Source organism: Chelonoidis abingdonii, chromosome 1, assembly GCF_003597395.2.
Source record: "Chelonoidis abingdonii isolate Lonesome George chromosome 1, CheloAbing_2.0, whole genome shotgun sequence".
NCBI lineage: Eukaryota > Metazoa > Chordata > Testudines > Testudinidae > Chelonoidis > Chelonoidis abingdonii.
The window spans coordinates 6,373,014-6,396,572 of NC_133769.1; the positions used below are offsets into that span (position 1 = coordinate 6,373,014).

The window sequence follows — 23,559 nt, forward strand, 5'->3', positions numbered from 1 at the left end:
ACTCTACAAACTAGGAGTCATCAGTGGAGAGGGAAAAGCCCAGATGAGGGATCTTGCTTTCAGGTCCCTAGAGGCCAGTTTTCAGGGGGAACCCTGCATGCAGGCCTGGGACTCACCAGCTCCCCGAACAACCAGTCCTGCCCTTGCCCTGGCTGGCTCCCGGCTGACCCAAAAATGGCTTCTCCCCTTTCCTGAACAACCTGGGAAGGGCCTCTCACTCCCTATTGGTTGCCAGGCTGACTCTGAGTCTGCCTTGGCTCCCCCTCCCTGAGCTGCCAGCAGACAGAGCCCCAGGAATCTAGGTAATCTCCTTGGGGGTTACATTAATTTGGTCCCCTTGTGCATATGCATTATGATATATGCACTGTTGTTTTCCCCACAGGATCTCTGTCTATGCCCTTAGCATATACCTCCACAGCCTGACTGTCCCCACACCAGCAGCCTGCCTGTAGATTGGGTCTGCCTCCATCCCACACGGCAACTTGGCTCTTCTGTGTTTGTATCAGGGAACTTCCTCTTTCTCCTGGGTGCTAGTGGGGGAGTGTTGAGAGCAGAGGAGAAAAGAAACAGAAAGGGAGAATATCCCCAGAGCCACTATGGTCTCCTGGTACTGGGGGAGCAATTGCAGGGAACACCCTTTTCAGCTCTGCTCAGGAGCTTGCTTAGTACAGATGGACTCTTCAGAGAATTTAGCTGTCAAATTCTAACATATCTCTACTAAGCATGTGAAAACTGCAGTTATATGGTGGCTTGTTACTTGGACAGATGTGAGTGGATTTTCATGCTGATACAAAAGGCACATCCTTGGCATCAGGGTAACCCCTCAAACAAATTTCAGATCTCTCTTCCAAAGCATATACATTCTAGAGTTTTTCAATGAAACTGTTGTAAGAATTTGACATGGGCAAAACATATTTTTATCTAACTTAATTCTGAGCAATGTCTGAACCATTTTTGCCGAAACATTAAATGTCAGCCTTACATAGTCACTCAGTATGGAAAATTTCAGCCTAAACAGTTGCTGTTTGTCCATGTTATAAGAAACTGAAAATAGGGTTTTTATAATGGAAAGTATTAGACAACCTAAAATGAAATGTGTTCCTACCAGCTCCGCCTATAATTTAATATAAACGTAAGTGATTTCCACCAAAGCCAATATGAGATCAAGAACAATAGAAAGATCTTTCAGATATTTTATTTTAGGACATTAATGATGTAAAATTTACTCTGTACAGTATATATGAATGTGTCTAATGTAAATTATAGTGAGACTCCAGTGGAGTTTACATCAGGATAAATTTGGTCCAAAGTGGTTAAAATATCCACAGTTAGAAAATTACTGAGTATTTTATTTGTATTAGGATCACACTGCATCTAGCCAACTACTGTCTCTGTGAGACTTGGGTAGTTGCCCTAAAAAAAAATCCAGGCTTACAGTTTAATTTTCAGATATAGTTAAACTCTGTAGTAAGCCCTCCAGCCAGTAGGTGGAGACATAAACACCTGAGCTATCCTGTTTTTCACTATTGCAGCAATATTTCTCCACGTCAGGGGAAACTTTTCACCCTTAGCCTAACAAATATGGACTGCACAGCAGGCTGATATAACCATTTAGGTCTAACCTGCGCTTTTAATCTGCCAAAGCCACATTCCTCGGTCATTCTGCACCTGCTTAGCCTGTTGTTGAAGCACTCTTTGCTGCTTGTCCAGGTTTTCTGTGTAAGTCTTCATGAGCCATGTGAGTAAGGGGTACTCTGGGTCTCCTAGGATCACTATGGGCATTTCAACATCCCCCACTGGAATCTTCTGGCTTAGAAAGAAGGTCCCTGCTGGTAGCTTTCTGTACAGGCCACTGTTCCTGAAGATGCATGCGTAACGCACCTTCTTGGGCCACTCTGCGTTGATGTCAGTGAAATGCCCACAGTGATCCACCAGCGCCTGCAGTTTCATAGAGAAGTACCCCTTTCGATTGATGTACTCGGTCACTAGATGGCCTGGGGCCAAAATTGGAATATGCATGCCATCTATCATCCCTCCGCAGCTCGGGAATCCCATTGCTGCAGAGCCATCTACTATTTTGCGCACATTGCCAAGAGTCACAGTCCTTCACAGCAGGATACAATTAATGGCCCTACACGCTTCTGTTAACGCAGTCCCAACAGTCAACTTCCTGACTCCAAATTGATTTGCAATTGACTGGTAGCAGTCTGGAGTCACCAGCTTCCACACTCTTCTCCACTGACAGGGCAGCTCTCATTTTGGTGTCCTTCTGCTACAGTGCCGGGGTGAGCTCTGCACTCAGTTCTGAAAAGGTGGCTTTGCACATGGGAAGGTTTTCATCCAGGACCTGCATAACAGTGTGATCCCAAGAGCCAGTGCTAGTTTCCCGAGCCCAAAAGTGACGGTCCACCATGTTCAGCTGTTCTGTGAATGCCAAAAGTAATCTGATGTTGTTTCTTTCCACGGCACGCAGCAGGTCAGGCAACTCTGATTCCTGTTCAAATTCAGAGCTCATAATATACTGCATGATCATCCACAGAACAGTGACCACAACAGTAGAGAGCAGTGCAGGATCCATCCTTCGAGACAGAGATGGCGTGCACACAATAAATAGGGGCCACTGAAAAATGCTGCAAAATGTTGTCAGAAGCCTATGGAATGCTGGGATGGAAAGAACTGCATCATGAGATGGTGAGCCTGCACCCATGATGCACTGTGATCCACTCTGCCTTCCCACAACTCTTAGCTGCGGAAGGTGGCGAGTAGTGTGGTGGGATAGCTACCTACACTACTCTCTCTCTCCAAGTGTGACGTACTCTGCTGACGGAATGTAGCATGAACCTGCACAAGCGATGTAATTATACTGGTTGTTGATTGTCAGCTTAACTTGCGTCGACAAAACTCTCTGTAGTGTAGTCAAAGCCTCAATTATCTCCATGTCTAGTTTTCCTTATACGTGATCTGTTTATCTTTTAGATTGTAATCTTTTTGGGGCAGAGACTGTATTTTATATATTTTGTTTTTTTGGTTCCTAAACAACAGTAAATCATTGCTCCTTGTTTTGTTAAGTCTGTGCGAACACTGAAAAGTAATTAATTTGTTCTAATTTTAAAAATCATAATCCTGAACTGTAGGTATGCATGCTACTCAAAGTCATATCTGATGTTCAATGGCAGCTAATCTCACAGGGAAGAAACTCTGAGAGCCCTCACGTTTGGAAATATTATTCCTTCTGCATATTGCTGTATCATTTTGTTTCTTTTACTCTTTCCTTATTATTAAGGAATTAACCAATTAGCTTGTGTTAACAGGATAATAGTTTCCTAAGATTTTTTCTCTTCCTTCTTGTGCTTATTCCCCGACTGAGGACATCTATGTCTTTGACCTGTACATCTTTGGCATTTTCCGTACCATTCTTGATTTTGTAGACCTCTGTCATATCTCCCTGAACAGCTCTACTGTTGTTAGTCTCTCCTTGTATGGAAGTGGTTTCATACTCTAAATCGTCTTCATTTCCCTTCTCTAAACCTTTTCCAGTTCCACCATCTCCTTTTTGAGATGGGATGAGCAAAACTGGACACTATTCAAGGTGTGAGTGTACCGTGGATTTATATAGTGGCATTTTGATATTTTTCTGTTTTATTTTCTATCCCTTTCCTAATAGTCCCTAACATTCTATGAGCCCTTCTGACTGCTGCTGCGCATTGAGCTGAAGTTTTCAGACAGCTATCCATGGTGACACCAAGAACTCTTTCTTGAGTGATAACAGCTAATTCACAACCCATCATATCTATATTTCTAGTTGGGATTATTTTTGCCAATGTGCGTTTCTTTGTACTTATCAGATTTTACACACACATTGACATAAAGAACTGGCTGCACTCTTCAAAGAGTACAGTTTTTTGAGGGGGGATGTGGGAAGCATTTCCACCAATCTGGCACTCTATAATGGAATTTGTGCCTATTATTCTTCTGTCATTGGTTAATGTGATGCATGCTTGCATCTCCCTTCCTAGAATCCCATGAATCTTTAGAGAGTTAAGATTTTGTATTTGTGCCAGGGGTTTGATTACTGCTGCGTGGTTAAAAGGAAACAATGTTGGGGACACAGAATATTAGTTTCAGATTGGTGGTTGAGATCTGGTCTTGGTCAGTAATGATCAGAAGTCATTACCATCCAAAGCATGATACTTACCTCAGTATATGTGTCCAAATCCCGAACCACCTCCACTCAATAGGCACCCTTGTTAGGAATCTCAGCAGAGGCTAATGACTGAACTGTTGAAACCGAGTGCTCTCTTAGAATGGTTCTGCCAGGTTAGCACTGAGGCTCCTTAGTGGGGCAGTCGGGGGAAGTGTTTGCTGTTGCTATTAGTGCTGTATCAGCTCTGTGGATAAACAAGAAATTTGAATTGGCAAGAGGAAATAATATGATTCCTTTTGCAGGGATTTTATGTCACTTTACATGTTCAGAGCGCTTGTACTATCTCACAGGGATTGTAATCCCTATTTTACACACACACAAACTAAAGCATAGAGAAAGGAAGTCACTTGGCGTTGGCCACACAGCATGTCATGGAAAAGTCTGGAATAAAATCTGGGATTTTCTGGGTGTCATGCTCAAATTACTAAACTCTCTCCACAATCCCTCCTGACAAAATTGATTCCTGCTTTATGAAACTTCTCTATCTACAAAACCATTCATTTAATAAGACATCAGTGATGGAATAATTTTCTAGTGCATAATATAATTAAAACATAAAATATCAATAATAAGGGAGAAGACAAATGTCAAATAAAATGTAATTTGTTTTGGCAACTGCATTTCTAACAATCTTTTTTTGTTTTGTTCATGTTTTGCAGAAAGAAAACTGAGACTGAGACACACTGAAACAGCGTAATCAGAGAAGTAAGTTAGTGAAAACCACACAGGTTCTATTGCATAAAACATAAAACTGTCCGTACTTATTCTTAAGAAGTCAACGTTTTTTCTTTGCTTTATCTCCAAAAGGGTATGTGGGGAGCAGTGGCGGATTAATGGCCCTGAAATAATTGCCGCCCCCATATGAACTTAATTTCTTCCACCGGCAGCTCCCCATACCGCCTCCCTGCCCCAGCTCACCTCCGCTTCGTCTCTTCCCCTGAGTGCGCCACTGAGTTCTGCTTCTCCCAGAACACCAAGAAACAGCTGATTCGTGCGGCAAGCCTGAGAGGGAATGGGGAAGAGGGGGAATGTGGCATGTTTGGGGGAGGAGGTGGGGCCAGGGCAAGAATTTGGGGAGGGATCCAATGGGGGGGAGTTGTGACAGGGACTCTAGGGCAGGGGTGGAGTCGGGGTGGGGCCAGGGGGCATGAGCACCTACTGGCGCTGACAAAAGTTGGCGCCTGCATACAGGCATCTGACAGACAGTGGGCTTGTGCAAAAATGTCGCTGTTACAAAAATGCTGCTATTATAAATTTGCTGCCCTAGGCCTTGTTGGTGATAATATGCCACTGGTGGAGAGTCGCAGACACAGTCTGCTGGTTGGGTCTTACAGCTGTGGTTTCCGGCTGTGTGGGTTCAGTGCAGGCCCATGAGATATGTCCACTCTTTCCCTGCAGTCCTTTGTGGAGATCTGCTGTGCGGGTCATATCCAGAATGTGTTGAAGCGAAAGGGCCCTTTGAGAACATTGTTTTTTTTTTTGCTTTCTCCACCCCCACTACAGAAAATCCCCCCAGCGTTTATGGTACTTTTCACACCCTTACATCCTTGTGTAAGGTGGCTCAGGATTGTGCCCTAGAATTGGATGACACAGACCAGTACAGAAGTCTTGTCTATACTGAGGTCTTGTCTACGTTTAAAAGGTTCGATGGTGTAGCTATACAGTGGGGCTATACTGTTAAACCTTCCTATTGCAGATGCAATTTATACTGGCAGAACGTCATTTTGACAGTATATTTTTTTACCAGTTTCTTGAGAGAAATAAGCTGTGTTGTCAAACAGACTATTGCCCATATAATTGTGTCTATATGAGGGCTTTTGCTGGCATAGCTATATCTGCAAAAAATCATGTTCCTACTTGTTATGCTGTCTGGAATGGTTCACAACTGTGAGTGCCAACCTCAGGGCAGACATCCCAAACTGGTTGTATGTTCTGTAATTAGATTTCACCAACCCGGTAACAAATGAGAACTCCTGAAGCACTCTTAAGTCTTACCATGGAGTCACAGATAGTCCCTTGGGCATTCTAGACTAGAATTCACTAGACTGTCTTGCCATCCAGGCAGTTGGTTGCTGTGTGTAACCCACACACCTCATGGGTGTGGTGCTCTATCTTTTAGCTAGTGACACCGAGACCACTGAGAAAGAGATTAATGAGTCTGCTCTACAGCCTCAGCTAACAGCCATATGGCTTTTAGCTTAGGTGGTAAGTTCCAGAGGCTCATGGACTAAGCTCTAGAGATGCCAGGTTCGATCCCGCCCACCAGTGACCAGGGTCTGTCAGTGTTATATATGCATCAAAGATCACAAAAGATGCTGATTTGCGTCCAGTCCCAAGAGACTAGTCACTTACCTCTGGTCAATTTGTACCTCGGCTCTCACACCAAAGACAACACTGGTAGATGATCCTATAGTAAACCAACTAAGGATTTATTAACTAGGAAAAAAGAAATGAGAGAGTTATTTACAGGTTAAAGCAGGCAAATCTATGTACACAAATGAGTTACAGTCTATGGTTCCAAAAGGTGACAGAGTTGTAGCAGTCTGTCAGCACTGAATGTCTTTCAGGGCTAATCTAGGTTGTCCCTGGGGATCTCTGCTTCTATTTCGTGGCTCCAGCCCTATGAGAAACCAATCGACAAAAAGAGAAGAAACATTTTCTTCACTATCTTTTTCCTTCTTTCAGAATTCAAACTGATGGGATGAGCCTTTTGCATGTAGCCTCTTCATGGGTGTGGAGGGACAGCTAATAATGTCTTTGTATTGTGGTGTCCCACAAAGGCACATTTAGTTTTGATAGTCATCTTAATGAGCAGGAGACAATCCCTTCTGATAGGTTGACAGTTTCAGGGCAAACATTTTTTACAATTTATAAAGCAAAAACTTACAGCACATGATAGAGATCGTATAAGTGAGATTAATGCATGCAGCAGTTCACAAACATGTCATAAAGTCTAAACACGTTGTTATAAGTTCAATACCTATTTTAACCATACTAACACTTGGGTGAAACAGACTGGTTTCCAGCAATGACTTTGTCCATGCTCAGCTGAGACCTAAAGCCTTTGCAAGAGCTGGCACCTGGTTTACCGGTGTCATTGTGATGAGATGCTCTACTCACCGCTTGATGGCGCCTCCTCCTGGCTGTTGTGGGGATTAGCTCTACATGGCCAACACTCCTTTCCAGTGGTTTCACTCCATCACACACACTCTCTCTCTCACACTTTGCAGCCCCTCTCTTGCTCCAGGAACTGCAGCTTTCTCTTCGTGACTTGGCCCTCTGACCAGGTCACTAAGTAGCTTCCCCTTCCAGAGTGAGATACTTCCGTTTCTTCTATTCAAATGGCGTCAGGCAGTTCTCACGCCATTTGCCCTGACCCTGTCCCTCCTGCAGTGACTGAGACATTCTTTTAATTCACTGCCCCAAGCAGTACAACTCCTCAGAGGCTGGTAGGCAAACCCAGGCCCGCCCTGTACTCTAGCTTCCAGTCCAGAGCCCTTTACCAAGTAGTCAAGGTCTGCAGGTTCTCTCACCTTACTCCTTTTTCCCCTGGATTACTTCCTATTCTGCTTCCACTCATTCTAGTCAGACCCCTGTCTCCAAGGATTTACTAGGTCTCAGGGGAGAATGACTGTGCTCTTCACCCTGCAGCCCTTCGCTTTATGTAAACCCTGCCTGTTCCCTCACAGAGCTCAGTGCACAGCCTAAATCTCCCTTGTTTGCCACTGAATTGGCTGATTGGGCCCATCTCAGAGCCGGTGTGGGGAGTACACTCCATCCCAGTCGCACTATTGACATAGCTATGCTGGCAAAGCTTGTAACTGTAGAGCAGGCCTTAGTGTTGTGTTGAATGGAGTACTTAGTTACTCAGAGTATTTTGAATGTTTATGATTTAGCCTGGTGGTTGTTTCTGTTTTGACCAAGAAACATTATGAGGTGTTTTGTTGGCGTTTATAGACATCAAGCCTTGCAGTTGATCCTCATTTATATGATATGTTGGCCTTGACCAGTATCCAGTATTAAAGATACATGTTTTTAACTGCCTGTATTAAGAAGACCTTATTTGATGATGTAAAAACATCCTATAATCTGATGAAAGTTCGCGATTGTAATAACAAAACCCCACATTACTCATCTGAATATCAAAGAACGGAGTTTCAGATCAGGCAGGCAGAAAACAGTAGACTCATTAAAAGATTGAATGAGGTTTCCTATATATTGCTGAGTCAATTTTAAAATATGTTTAACAGTGCAGAGCACATTGTGTTTTACTTCTCCTCTATCAAGGGATGAATATATTTCTAACATATGGGTTTGGAAATTATTGATGACTGTAGTGTGTCTAACAGCCTTGAAGATTGGTGCTAACTTTCTTTTTTTCTGTTAACATGAAAGCCATTCTAGTTTGTGCTGCATTTTTTAATCTTCAAAAAATTAAATACATTTTTACAGAATTTTTTAAAATTGGATATTTTCAGAGGTAAAATAAGAGCATGGTCATATTCAATTCCTGCTACGCTATGAAGCCTGCACTCCTTTAATAGTCTTTTGGAAATCACAGAATCATAGCACTGTAGGGCTGGAGCAGAGGTCACCAAGTCCAGCCGTCTGTGCTGAGGAAGGATCATGTAAATGTAGACTAGAGGTCCCCAAACTGTGGGACAAGCTCCCCTAGGGGGCACAGAGGAATGTTCGGAGGGGGCATGGTGGGGCCTGGGGCAGAGAGGGAGCGCCACCCAGCTCCACCCCACTCACAGCTCTACTCTGGCCATGCCCCCAGCCTTGGCTCCTGGACACGGCTCTGTTCCTGGCCCCGGACCCACCCCCAGCTGTGGCCCCAGCCTCAGCTCCCTTACCCCTTTCCATATCTCCCACTGTCCTGAGCCGTGGCCCTGTTCCTGGCCCTGGCACCGACGGGGTAAGCGGGGGGTGATGCTAAACCATCCCTGATAAGTGTTCATCCAACCTGTTCTTAATCTTCAATGATGGGGATGCCACAACTTCCCTGGGAAGCCTATTCCAGAACTTAAATGCTCTTAGATTAGAAATTTTTTTGTAATATCTAACCTAAGTATCTTTTGCTGCTGATTAAGTCCCTTACATCTTGTGCTACCTTCAGTGGAAATGGAGAGCAGTTGATCACCCTCCTCTTTATAACAGCCCTTGACATATTTGCACAATTTTTTTTACCTTTTCCTCATTGGTCAGGTTTTCTAAACCCTTTGTCCCTTTTGTTGTTCTCCTTTGGTCTCTCTCTGGTTTGTCCTCGTTTTTCCTAAAGTGTGGTGCCCTGAATTGGACAAAGCTGTGTCCTCACCAGTAACAGGTAGAGTGGGAGAACTACCTCCCATGTCATACATTACAACACTCCTGTTAATTACTCCAAAATGATATTAGCCTTTTTTGAAACTGCAACACATTATTGACTCATATTCAATTTGTGATCCACTGTAACCCGCAGATCCTTTTCAGCAGTACTGCCATCTAGTTAATTATTCCCTATTTTGTAGTTGTGCATTTGATTTTTTACTTCCTAAGTGAAGTACTTTGCACTTGTCCTTACTGAATATCATCTTGTTGATTTCAGACCAGTTCTCTAATTTATCAAGATCACCTTGAAGTCTAATCCTGTTCTCCAAAGTGTTTGCAAGTCTCCCATCTTGAAGTTATTTGCAAATTTTATAAGCATATTCTCCATGCAGTTGTCCAGCTAATTTATGAAAATATTTAATTGTACAAGACTCAGAACTGACCCTGTGGGAACCCACTAAGTATAGCCTCACAGTTTGATAGCAAACCATTGATAACAATCTTTGAGTATGGTTTTTCAACCAGTTGGGTATGCACGCTATAGTAATTTCATTTAGACCACATTTCCCTAGTTTGCTTATGAGACTATCAAGTCAAAAGCTATACTAAAAATCAAGATATATTACCTCTACTGCTTTCCCCCCGCCATCCATTGTGCCAGTTACCCTGTTAGAGAAGGAAATTAGGTTGGTTTGGCATGATTTGTTCTTGACAAATCCATGCTGGCTATTCCTTATAACCCTATAAAATTTGAGAAAAGCCAGTTGAGAGTCTTTGGGTTAAGTTTAGAAGCAAGAGCAACAAGGGTGATATTGTGGTAAGTGTCTGCTATAGACCACTAGACCACAAGGATGAGATAGATGAGGCTTTCTTTGGACAACTAACAGTTGTTTCCAGATCACAGGCCCTGGTTCTCGTGGGGGACTTCAATCACCCTGACATCTGCTGGCAGAGCAATACAGCAGTGCACAGGCAATCCAGGAAGTTTTTGGAGAGTACTGGGGACAACTTCCTGGTACAAGTGTCGGAGGAACAAACTAGGGGCTGTGCTCCTCTTACCTGATGCTCACAAAGAGAGAAGAATTGGTAGGGGAAGTAGAAGTGGGTGGCAACCTGGGCCGCAGTGACCATGAGATGGTCGAGTTCAGGATCCTGACAAAAGGAAGAAAGGAGAGTAGCAAAATACGGACCCTGAACGTCAGAAAAGCAAACTTTGACTCCCTCAGGTAACTGATGGGCAGGATCCCCTGAAAGGCTAATATGAGGGGAAAGGAGTCCAGGTGAGCTGGCTGTATTTTAAAGAAGCCTTATTGAGAGTGCAGGAACAGATATCCCGATGTGCAGAAAGAATAGCAAATATGGCAGGCGACCAGCTTGGCTTAACAGAGAATGATGAGTGTAAACACAAAAGAGAAGCTTACAAGAAGTGGAAACTTGGACAGATGTCTAGGAAGGAGTATAAAAATATTACTCAAGCATGCAGAGGTGTAATCCAGAAGGCCAAAGCACAATTGGAGTTGCAACTAGCAGGGGATGTGAAGGGTAACAAGAAAGGTTTCTCTGGGTATGTTAGCAACAAGAAAAAGGTCAGGGAAAGTGTGGGAGCCTTACTGAATGGGGTAGGCAGCCCAGTGACAGATGATGTGGAAGAAGCTGAAGTACTCAATGCTTTTTTTGCCTTGGTCTTCACAGACAAGGTCAGCTCCCAGACTGCTGCACTGGGTAGCACAGTATGAGGAGGAGGTGAGCAGCCCTCAGTGGCGAAAGAAAAGGTTGAGGACTATTTAGAAAAGCTAGACATGCACAAGTCCATGGGACTGGATGCGAGCTGAGGGTGTTGGCTGATATGATTGCAGAGCCATTGGCCGCTATCTTTGAAAACCTGTGGCAGTCGGGGGAGGTCCCTGACAATTGGAAAAAGGCAAATATAGTGCCCATCTTTTAAAAAGGGAAGAAGGAGAATCCGGGGAACTACAGACTGGTCAGCCTCACCTCAGTCCCTGGAACAATCATGGAGCAGGTCCTCAAGGAATCAATTTTGAAGCATTTGGAGGAGAGGAAGGTGATCAGGAACAGTCAACATGGGCCAGTCATGCCTGACCAACCTGATTGCCTTCTATGATGCGATAACAGGCTCTGTGGCTATGGGGAAAGCGGTGGACATGATGTACCTTGATGTTAGCAAAGTTTTTGATACAGTCTCTCACAGTATTCTTGCCAGCAAGTTAAAAAAGTATGGATTGGATGAATTGACTATAAGGTGGACAGAAAGCTGGTTAGATTATTGGGCAGTGATCAATGGCTCAATGTCAGGTATCAAGCAGAGTGCTCCCAGAGTCGGTCCTGGGGCTAGTTTTGTTCAACATCTTTATTAATGATCTGGATGATAGAATGGATTGCAAGTTTGCATATGACATTTAGCTGGGGGGAGAGTTAGATGTGCTGGAGGATAGGGATAGGGTCCAAAGTGACCTAGACAAATTGGAGGATTGGGCTAAAAGAAATCTGAGGTTCAACAAGGACAAGTGCAAAGTCCTACAGGCTAGAGACCAACTGACTAAGCAGAAGTTCTGCAGAAAAGGACCTGGGGTTTACAGTGGACAAGAAGCTGGATATGAGTCAACAGTGTGCCCCTGTTGCCAAGAAAGCTAATGGCATATTGTAGGAGCATTAGTAGGAGCGTTGCCAGCAGATCGAGGGAAGTGATTATTCCCCTCTATTTGACACTGATGAGACCACATCTTGATTATTGTGTCTAGTTTTGTGCTCCCCAGTACAGAAAGGGTGTGAACAAATTGGAAAGAGTCCAGCGGAGTGCAATGAAAATGATGGGGGACTGGGGTACATGGCTTACAAGGAAAGGCTGAGAGAACTGGGCTTGTTTAGTCTGCAGAAGAGAAAAGTGAGGGAGGGATTTGATAGCAGCCTTCAACTACCTGAAGGGGGGTGTCCAGAGAGGATGGAGCTCAGCTGTTCTCAGTGGTGGCAGATGATAGAACAAGGAGCAATAGTCTCAAGCTGCAATGGGGGAGGTCTAGGTTGGATATTAGAAAACACTATTTCACTAGGAGGGTGGTGAAGCACTGCAATGGGTTACCTCGGGAGGTGCTGGAATCTCCATCTTTAGAATTTTTTAAGGCCCGGCTTGAAAAAGCCCTGGCTGGGATGATTTAGTTCGTGTTGGTCCTGCTTTGAGCAGGGAGTTGAACTAGATGACCTCCTGAGGTCTCTTGCAATTCTAATCTTCTATGATTCTATTATTTTATTATCCTCTTAGCAATTGATTGCTTATTAATTTGTTTCAGTATCATTCCAGGTGTCAATGTTAGGCTGACTGGTCTGTAATTCCCTAGGTCCCGTTTTTAAACATAGGTACTATGTTTGGCCTTCTCTAGTCCTCTGGGACATCACCCATCCTCCTTGAGTTCTGAAAGATAATTGCTAATGGTTCTGAGATTGCTTCTGCTGGTTCTTCAAGTGATTGCACAAGTGCATTCCTGTGTGTGTGTGTATGTCCCACGCACAGTCACCAGAAATGTTTCCCTCAGTGGTACCTGTTGGGGCGGCTCAAGTGTCTTCTGCCGCCACGCACCATTAGTACTGATATAAAGCAGGCAAGCTCGTGCACCCTCATTTCCTTCTTATCACCTGTGGCGGTCTCTGGAACTGCTCTCCTTGCATTCACAATTCTCTCAGTGGACTTTCCTTGTTATTGTACATAATTGGTTAGTTTTAGTTACTTTTACTTGTGCCAAGGGATGCGTAGGTCACTGGGCTTTAAGCCCTGCACCTTCTGCAACAAGGCGAGTGACCTGCACTCAAGCTGCTTGGAGTGACCAGGAGAAGCTCATATTGGGGAGCATTGCCGGATCTGAAAGGACTTTAAGCCTTGCACAAAGAAGGATTGAGAGGCCAGACTGACGATCCTGCTCATGGAAGTGGCACTGAGACCCCCATCTGATCCAGGCCGGTCAGACTCTGCACCGAGTGCCTCTGCGTCGGTAAGGAGTGCTCCTCCTATCAAAGTGGAGTCCCAGCACCAATCTCCATTCCCAGTGCCTAGAAAAAGGTATAAGGAACAACCTGCCAAATGGGGGCAATCCTCAGTGCCGATGCGATGTATAGGGATCAGAGTTGAGTATGGTTTAAGACAAAGCATTCCTCTGTCTTGGTACTGCAGAAGACGGCACAGTTGACACTGGCACATAAGCAGGTACCGTCAAGTCTGGTTCCAGAAGAGTCTTCTATATTGGTGGCACCACACGGAACCGGTACGGTGTCGGTACCGACCACACCGGAGGCGTTTGCTGCTACTAGGGACCTTCTCTCACCGTTGATACCGGTATAGCCAACAACACAAGTGTCAGCATTATTGATTCCGGTGGACAGGAGTGAACCTGCTGCATTGTGTCAGTGTTCGGAACTGTGCCCTTTCGTACCATTTAAAAGAGAAACCAGTGATGCTTGGCACCATACCAGCTGAGAGGCCTACTCATGCACCAGCACCCCATTGTGGTAGACTCTGTACAAAAACAGAATAAAAAGATGATTTCTGCCCCCAAAAGCTTACAATCTAACTCATTTAACCATCTATTTTAGATACCTCTATGGCTTCCTTTACAGTCATGTGAGTATCTCGCAACCACCCCAGTGAAGTAGGACATAATTGCTTCCTTATTAATGTAATTCACTATGCAGATGCTCCCCGGGTTACACAAACCTGACTTACGCAAATTCGCACTTACGGAAAAAGTTCCGTAAATTCCGTAAGCTCGAAAGGCGTTGTTTTTTTTTGTTTGTTTGCACGTAATGGTCAGATATACGTTCCTGACTTATGCAAAATTAGAGTTACGCAAGGTGTTCTGGAACGGAATGCTTGCGTAAGTCAGAGAGTGTCTGAAATATAATGATAAGGATTGAAATACAGTGGGTGACGCTTAATTTGAATGAGTTTATACAGGTTGAATCCAGAATAGCTCCACAGGTACCAGTGGGGTTTCTCTGGATTTACACGTTATTGAGAGCAGAATTTGGAACACTGAATTCTGTAATTGGTGGTTTGTGGTATCTATTTGTTTTAAGTATTAATCTTTTGGGATGTTTTCAGCAGGAGAGAGTTAGGTTGCGCCTGGGTCATATCTGCCAACGTCCGTATAACGTCCCCTCTCTACTTATCTGCTTTTTCTTTCAGTGTTGTTGTAGTTTTGTCGGTCCCAGGATATTAGAGACAAAGTAACCCACTAATGACTTCCCCCAGTTGCTCCCCCTTCCCTTCCTTTCCTCCATCTGACTGGAGAAGTGTTAACAAGCCACTTCACCTTGAATGGTCCCTTGAAATGCGTTAACTATTTATGCTAAACAATCTGTGCCACCTTGTCTTTAGCTGTGATGCTCTGAGGCCTAGGGGCTTCTCTACATGACAGAATTAAGTCAATTTAAGTTACGTTGTACAGCCACTGCTGTAATTAAACCACTGTTGCACGTCCGCACTACGCTCCTTGTGTCAGCAGAGCGCATCCACAGGAGCAGCACTTGCATTGACACAGAGAGCAGTGCACTGTGGGTAGCTATCCCACTTTGCAACTCACCACCATCTAGTGCAGAGTGTTTTGGGAGGGGTTTGCAATGCCTCATGGGGGCAGGTTCAGCATCCCGTGAGGCAGTTTTCTCCATCCCATCATTCCATGGGCATCATAGTAGGTTTCGTGTCGCTTTTCAAAAGCCCCAGTAACCTGCATGCCCACGATTTCTGTCAGAAAGCATGGATCTGCACTGCTCTTCAATATTGTGCTGAGCATTATGAACACAAAGCACCTGGTCCTGCAGTAGTTCCTTAGCTGTGAGTCTGATGATGATGCCTTGGTGTCTGCCTTGCTGTGTGTCATGGAAAGAAACAATTCAATATTGCTCTTGGCATTCACAGAGCAGCTGCATGTGGTGGACTGCCAGTTCTGAGCACGAGAAACAAGCACTGACTGGTGGGATCACATTGTTATGCAGGTATGGGACGACAAGCTGTGGCTGCAGAACTTTTGGATGCGCCCTCTTGGAACTGTGTGTGGAGCTTGCACCAGGCCCTCCAATGTAGTGACACCAAAATGAGACTTGAGCTCATGGTGGAGAAGCGAGTGGCAATAGCTGTGTGGAAGCTGGGGATTGCTATTATTCAAGTATGCAGGGCCATTAATCACATCCTGCTATGAAGGGCTGTGACTCTGGGCAATGTGCAGGAAATCGTGGATGGTTTTGCAGCGGTGTAGTTCCAGAACTGCCATGGGGTGATAGATGGCACACATATCCCTATTTTAGTACCAAACCACCTTGTGATGGAGTACATCAATAGAAAACCCTACTTTTCTATGATATAGCAAGCGCTGGTGGATCATTGGGGTCATTTCACCAACATCAGTGCCAGCTGGTCAGGGAAGGTGCACGGCACACGCATCTTTAGGAACACAGGCCTGAACAGAAAGCTGCAAGCAGGGACCTTCTTTCCATACTAGGGGATTACCACTGGTGATGCGGAAATGCCAGTAGCGATCCTGGAAGATCCAGCCTACCCCTTACTCCTGTGGCTCATGAAGTCATACACCGACCACCTTGACATTATCAAGGAGCGCTTCAACAGCAGGCTCAGCAGGTGAAAAATGACTGTTGAATGTGCCTTTGGCAGTTTGAAAGGTTGCTGGTGACAATATACCCATCGTCATAGCTGCGTATGCACTTCATAAAATTTGTGAAGCAAAGGGGGAGAAGTTTCCGTAGGGGTGGCGTGCAGAGTTGGAATGGCTGTCTGCTGACTTTGAGCAGCCAAATACCAGGGCTATAAGAAAAGCTCAATGGTGAGTTATTTAGCTTAGGGAGGCTTTGAAGGAGCATTTTAACAAAGAGCCATAGTAACATGTGTTGCTGTAGTGTGCTGAGCCTGGCACTGGGTTTTTTTTGGACTGTGCTATGAACCTTGTAATGATTGCCGTGTGTACACATTACTATAACAATGCAAATGCATCTATTACTATTGTCTCTGAATGTTAGCAGCAGCCACCATACGTTGGAGACTAATACAGATATATTCAGTTTCCATAAGTAGATTTATATTATCTCTTTCTTGGTAGTCCATCGATCCTATGATGACAAGTCTGTGCAGATCATCTATTGTTGGTCTCATGGTGTGCCTTCTGATGTCTGTACAGGCCAATTCTAGAGGTGCACATTTTGTTGCAGAAGGTGCATGGGAAACTTGCGGTCAGTGGATTGTGCGCTACTGATGCTCTGTGACGTCGTTCGCATGCCTCTTGTAGACACTGGCAGCGGTCTTCCTCAAAGGCGATGCTTCCCCTTCCAGAAGAAGGTGTAACCACTTCCTGGTTTGCTCAAGAAACCTTCCCCAGGCCATTTTGTTTCACTTAATGCCGCTATATCAATGCTGTAACGGGCTAGTTCTCGAGCAATGAGAGCTGTCCTTCTCTCAGGTCTTGCAACAGCTTCTCAATCCATGAGGGTACGAACATTCCATACACCAATGGTAAGTTAAGTTTTCTCAAATTTTTCTTTTGGTTTCGGCCGCAGATTGGGTTGAACTGCCAGCCTTGGCTTGCTGGCCAGCTGTTGTAGGGCAGGCAATTTTTAGGCCATCTTTTCTAGGGTCCTCCTTTACCAGGGTGAGCAGTGCTGTCCTGAAGAGGGCTGCTCAGACGCCTGGGATGCTGCCGGGCAACCCTGCTGCCCCAGGTACAGAGCTGGACAACCGCCTATCCACAGGCCGCCTGCGTGCAGGATTGGGACTACGACTCCCAGTGGTATCCTCCACCTGTCGCTTTGCCCCTCCCCCATCGCCGCAGGACTTAGGTGGTATGATGATGATGTTTGATGATTTGCACAGGACCTGTGCGTGAAAGCTTTTTAAGTGGTAGAGCCGTTGCACGGGAGCAGTCCCACTCTCTTGACCTTAGAACCCAAACACCAATGGTACGAAAAATCGTCACGACTGGTAACTTCTTTGGTTGCAGTGGATGGTCTTGACGTCTTTCGTGCCTCGTCAAGCCCTTCGCTTTTCACAAAGCATTGCAGAACCACCTTCTTGGCCATTGGATCTTAGTGATCTCTTTTGCCCAGTCCGCTGGAGCTGATGTCGCATGCATGGTAGGCATATCCCTAATTCACTGAGGGTTTGAGTTCCACCAGTTACACTCATTTCTATTGTACACCCATGCAAACATACCTATGTAATACTGAAGTAAATTCCATACATACAGAGAAAAGTATCTTTAAAGGTGAAGGAACAAGGAATCACAGGCACATACACCCATGAGGCTCTCACATCTGGGTGTATGTGTGACTGTCATTGTGTGTAATCTCCCAGGGGGGTGGAGTGCCTGGGGTACTGCTGTGGCCCTGGAAGGCTCCCCACACACACACACATTTCCGTGTAAGCGTAGGGAAGTCTTGGATTGCAGTTCTCTATGGGCTGCAAGAGGAGATGAGCACAGCTGTGGTCAACCTGAAGTTCAATCAGAGACCGTAGCATGTCTGTTTGCTTACTGAGAAGCACTATCATCTCTAGCTGCACATTTCTTCTGTCCCCCCTGCATGTTGGCATTGATTGCCACGCTACAAGCCTTCTGCTCACAACCCGAAGCACCAGAGGCTTGCAGGACATCCTGGAACATGTTTTCCCTTGTCCTCTTCTTTCTCCTCATCTGGCGAGTTGCTCTGCTGGAGTGGACGGAGAGACCCTCAAGACAACATTTGTAACTGCTAAAGAAACAATGGACAGAGATATTATTGTCAGTGCATTCACTCCCTTTAACCCACACAAGTTACAAGCACAGCATTCTCACTTCCCGTTGGGACTCTCAGAACATGGTGGCAGCCCCAGCCTTGGAGAGCATGGCCCACGAGAGGTCAAGTTGGGACAATAATGGAGGAGGATAGCACTGGGGCATCAATACAAGAGGATAGGGCTATTGTACTGCATACTGGCACCATTTCCCACAGGCAGAGGTTATTGTAGCTGATATCTCACTCCTGAGGATAACTGAGGCTGAAAGGGAACAGCTCCTGCCTGCATCTGGCTACAGACTGGGTCTGTATGCTGCTAGCCTGTGTGCTGCAATGGTGCCTGCTGAGCTAATTGCCGAGCTGTGTGGTAAAGTGTCCTAATGTGGGAGAAGAAACAAATGAGCCCTCCCAAGAAACCTTCGGTAGAGGATTGCAGACTGCCTCCAGGAAAGTTTCTTAGAGATCTCCATGAAGGATTCATGGCACATTCCAGTGCACATAAACAAACTGTTCCACAGGGCCCCCTCTGTCTAGATGTACAGGGGGAATGAGAGGCAGACAGCAACCCTACCTTCACTGGTTATTTACTACCTCTTCTAGCCTGATTAAAAAAATAGTACATGAGCAGATGCATCCCTGCAATACTGAAGCAAACTGACTACTTACCACAGGTTCCCTCCCTTGCATTAGGCTCACCAGTGCTGTACTGCTGGCAGTGGCTCAACTGCTTAGGAGTCAAAAGCAGATCCTGGCTTGCTACCCCACTGGATCCCCTGGTTGCCTGTCCCACATACTCCTCCTACTCTTCCTTGTCCCTCATCTTGTCCTCAGGGTTCACTGCGATGGGATGTGACTCCAGCTCCCTTGAAGTATCTATGGGGTATTTGGCGGTGAAGGTGGGATCGCTGTCAAGGGTGACATGCAGCTCCTTGAAGAAGCAGCATGTCTGCATCTCTGCACCACAGAAACTATTTGCCTCCCTTGCCTTCTGGTATGCCTGCCAGAGCTCCTTTATTTTCACATGGTACTGGTGCATGTCCCTGTTGTACCCCTTCTCCTCCATACCCTAAGCCAGTGGTCTCCAAAGTGGGGTGCACAAGATGATCCACTGGGGGGCACAGTGGGAAGAGCGCCACCAGAGGGGGAAAAAAAAGGGCAGCCAGAGGAGGGAGGGAACGAGCAAGCGGGGAAGCTGCCCTCCCCCCCGCAGGCAGGGCCACCCAGAACGCAGGGGCTTTAGGGGCTGCAGGGCCCTGGGCTAAGGGGGCCCTGGGGCCCTGGCCTGCAGCTCTAAAGCCCCTTTCGGAATGCAGCCCTGTGAGCACGGGTCGGAGGACTCAGGAGGAGCAGGGGCAGCCAGCAGCCAGAAAGAAGCAGTGCTTTCTCCTTCAAAGGCGACTAGAGAGAAGTTGCGCTCAGTGGCGTAGCTAGTGGGGTGCAGGGGAAGCAGCTGCCTCCCGTCAGCACATTTTCAGAAAAGCCCTGCCTTAGGCAGGGTTACCATGGCACCAGGGGCAGGGCCCATGCTCCACGCTGAAGCTTGGCCTGCCTGGCTTCCCCCAGTGTGCTGCATACCCCGCCCCTGCCAATCAGCTGTGTCTCCCAGCAGGAGGGAGACAGCTGATCACATGGCAGGCAGAGAAAGGAGGGAAAAAACTCAGTTCCAGCAAGCTGAGCTCCTGCAGGCAGGTTGCTGGCTTCCCCTAGTGTGCTGCATAAACCCTACCCTCTCCCTGCCTCACCAATTAGCTGTCTCCTAGCAGGAGGGAGACAGACAGCTAATCAGGTAGGGGAGGGGGAAAGAACTGATCTCCAGCAAGCTGGGCTCCTGGGGAGGAGGAGAGGCTGGGGCCTTAGGGAAGAAGGGGGTTGGTTGGGGCAAGCCCCTGTAGGGGGCAGAGGCACCCACCCACCAGTCAACTGTTTATGGGGCCTGAGGGGGCCCACGAGCCGTCAGCTGTTCGGCCAGGGCGGGAGCAGTAGGGTAGCTAGCTAGAGGAGTGCAAGTGCTCGCTGTTTAGCTGGTTTTTGGCCACCAGCCAATCAGCGAGGGGAACTGCTCCTGGAGCAAGAGGCTGAGCAGCTGAGAGACCCCACCTACTTCTCCTACCTGCTTCTTGTGGCAAGCGTGTTTTCTCTGGCTCTGCAGCAGCAGTTCCTAACCTCTCACCCAACTAAAGGCAGCCAGTAGCAGCAGCTGGTAAGTGTATTTTAAAGGGGGTGAGGGTGGTGTGCGGGGGGGACTGGAAACCCTCCAGGTGGCAGTGAGAGCCAGCACCTGGCTGCTGGTGGGATGGCTGTCTGCGTGGTAGGTGGCAGGGAGCTCAGGCAGGGGGCTCAGCCAGAGGCATTTCCGAAAACATCTCCTGCACCCAGGCAGCTGGACCAGGACAGGCATTGGTGTGAGGGGAGGTGCATCTCCTGGTCTCCTGTGGGGTGTGGTATCCCTGTTTGCCCTCCCTGCCCAGGCAGAGACACCTGCCTCTCAGAGACAGTGGCCATGTAGTGTGCTTGGTTCCCCCTCCCTGGCATCTGGGTGACTGCCTCTTAGCGGGTGAGGGATGGAAGGGAAGAGGCAGTGGGGAAGGAATAGGAGTCGGGGGATAGGAGAGAGAAACTGAGACTATCAGAGGAAATCTTCATAGCAGTACAATCTCTGCCTTGGGGGTGTGGATGGAATTGTCTCCCAAGGGAAGGCTGGAACGAACTATCTGCTGTTGTAGTATGTGTTTAGTTTAGTCCATATGCTCTGGCAAACACAAGTCCAGGCATCGTGTTGGGGGGCAGGGAGAGGTAGCCTGATTTTCCCTCTCCTATCAGGGGAAACCTGAATTGTTTCCTAAGGGGAAGGCTTGTGATCATGTTGGGAGGAGGGAGAGGCATTGCTGAGTCCCAGGCTTGAGTAATTCTCTGGTGATGGTGGTCATTAAGTTACTAAGTTACTCACTTGTTTCAGGGGCCGGCACTTCCATTTAGGTGACCTAGGTGTCCTAGGCGCCAGGATTGGGAGGGCAGCAGGCCTGTCCTGGTGGACCTCACAGGCGGCTGCGGAGGGTCAGCTGGTCCCGCGGCTGCAGGGAGCATCCGCCAGGCACGCCTGCGGCAGGTCCACTGGAGCCGGGACAGCGGACCCTCCACAGCAGCTGCGGAGGGCCACCGGAGCCGCGGGACTGGCGAGCGCAGAGCGCCTCCCGTGGCGTGCTGCGGTGCTTGGGGCGGCGAAATTTGGCTAGAGCTGGACCTGCTTCCCTAGGGCATCCAAAAACCCTGGCGCCGCTCTGGCCACTTGCTGCACACAATGGCTGGTGATGGTTGTTTTAACACCACCCCACATTTGTCCAATACCTTGTTCTGGAGTTGCCTTCGTAACCCCTAATTTCCTCTCACTCTCTGATGAAGTACAATTCTGGTCTAAGGACGTGGTGCTTGGATCTCAATTGCCTTGCACTGGGATTGAATTAGTGCCCTGACATGCAAATTCTTTCCTATTGTGCAGTTAGATCCTGCTGTTAGTACAGCTATTTGCAGGTGCCCGTTGAGCTGAAACTTTGGACTTAGTTTATTGGGATGGACCTCAGAGACGAGACTAAACTGACACTCTAGCCTGCTGTGTGGATCCCAGTGCGCTTGCTACTGTGAATATTTTGGCCATGCACATGTGGCTGGTTTACTCGTGCTGATAGTGATACTCCTTGTTGAAAGAAAGACATTATGCTCAAGTTAATCCGTGAAAATAGTGTCCTGGTGTGATGGTGGTCCCCTGTGCTGTTCACGTGAATCTCTGCCTTTTTGTATTGCTGTTGGTGTAGCCAGGGCCGGGCCAACCATTTAGGCGAACTAGGTGGTTGCCTAGGGGCCAAGATTTGGGGGTGCCAAAAGTGACGCCCCCTCCCAATTTTTTAAAGGTTGCAGCCGCTGCTGCCTTTTGGAGGGGGGGGCTGAGCCTGCCGGCAGCAGCAGCGCCCTGCCCGCAGCCCAAGGTGCTCTGGGTCAGGCGCCGCCGGTCACGGCGCCCCTGAGGTCAAAGTGCGCCGCCGCAGCTCGGCAGCCCAGGGCACCCCCTGCCCCCGGCGGGGTCAGCGAGCCGCTGCCACAGCGCAGCCCAGGGCGCCCCCGGGTCAGGAGCCGCAGCCCGGCACCAGGCGCCCCACCGCCCCCGGCGGGGTCAGGAGCGCCGCCGCACCCGCAGCCCAGGTGCGCCCCCGCCCCCGGGGTCAAGAGCCGCCACGGACCTCAGACAGCCACGGCGCGCCCCGCCCCAGGGTCATGCGAGCGCGAGCAACCCCCGCGCGCGGGTGGTGAAACTGTCCCGGCGCCTAGGGCGCCAGAAACCCCAGCGTCGTCCGGGTATAGCCCTGTTGTTCCCAGGAAATTAGAGCCACAAGCGTGAGTAGAGGTAATCATTTTATTGGAGTAACTTTTGTGGTGAGAGAACGACAAGCATTGAGCTTTCCATGGATTCTTCTTTCTCCTCCTGCAAGAAAGTAACATTGCTGAAAGCTCAAAAGCTTGTCTCTCCTCCAACAGAAGCTGACAATAAAAGATCACTTACCTCAACGCATCTTGATAATATACGCGCCCCACCCCCATATTGACGCAGCGTCACTCAGCTTCCAGGAGTAAAGTTTTTCATGATGACGTGGAAGTGCTCTGACTGGTCCTCGACTTCTCTGTATCAGGCCCTCTAGTTGCACTGCAGCTCACAGACCTGGGGCTTGTGCTGTCGAGCGCATGAGAACTCTGAGATCAACGGGACCCTCACAAACAGCTGGAGGGGGACAGGGCACTCTCCTTCGCCTCTCTCTCTTGCTGCCTCCTTTCCCGAGTGCCTCATGACCTCAGAGGCCCAGCGTGGCCAGTGCTACATTGAGAGCCTTCCCAGTGAGCCACCCCACCCCCTCTCCTCCTACGAACCCTCAACAGACCATGCCCACCTCTGGCCGATGTGCTTTATCAGGGACGTGCTCCACACTTTCCCCCCTCCTAGTGTGCCATGCCTGCTCTAAGGGGCCACAGATTGGCAGAGCAGACCCCCCCTCAAAGAAGATGAAGGGGCTTCCACCGGGTGCGGGCACAGACCCCCAGCCAGCAGCTATCCCTGTCCCAATATTAACCTGAATATCGTGTTATAAACATCGGTCTCATTTCTTCGAGTTAAGAGGTAGTAATTTGATATTTGGGGTGGTGCCTTTTTTATATGTTACTCACTGATAGTTAGACAGACTGGCTATGCCACTGCTGGTTTGAGGGAGAAGTTCTGCCTT

The 23,559-nt window shown here is 47.6% G+C and overlaps 1 long non-coding RNA gene across 4 annotated transcripts in view; it reads left to right on the forward strand.

Annotated features, from left to right (window-relative positions):
• The window catches only part of LOC116823524 (uncharacterized), a 228,785-nt gene that overhangs the window by 111,557 nt on the left and 93,669 nt on the right, over positions 1-23,559 (forward strand). For all 4 annotated transcript variants that reach the window (XR_012655500.1, XR_004373434.2, XR_012655502.1 and 1 more), the window contains one exon: positions 4,864-4,909. This is a non-coding gene — a long non-coding RNA (uncharacterized LOC116823524). The remainder of the gene's footprint in view (positions 1-4,863; positions 4,910-23,559) is intronic.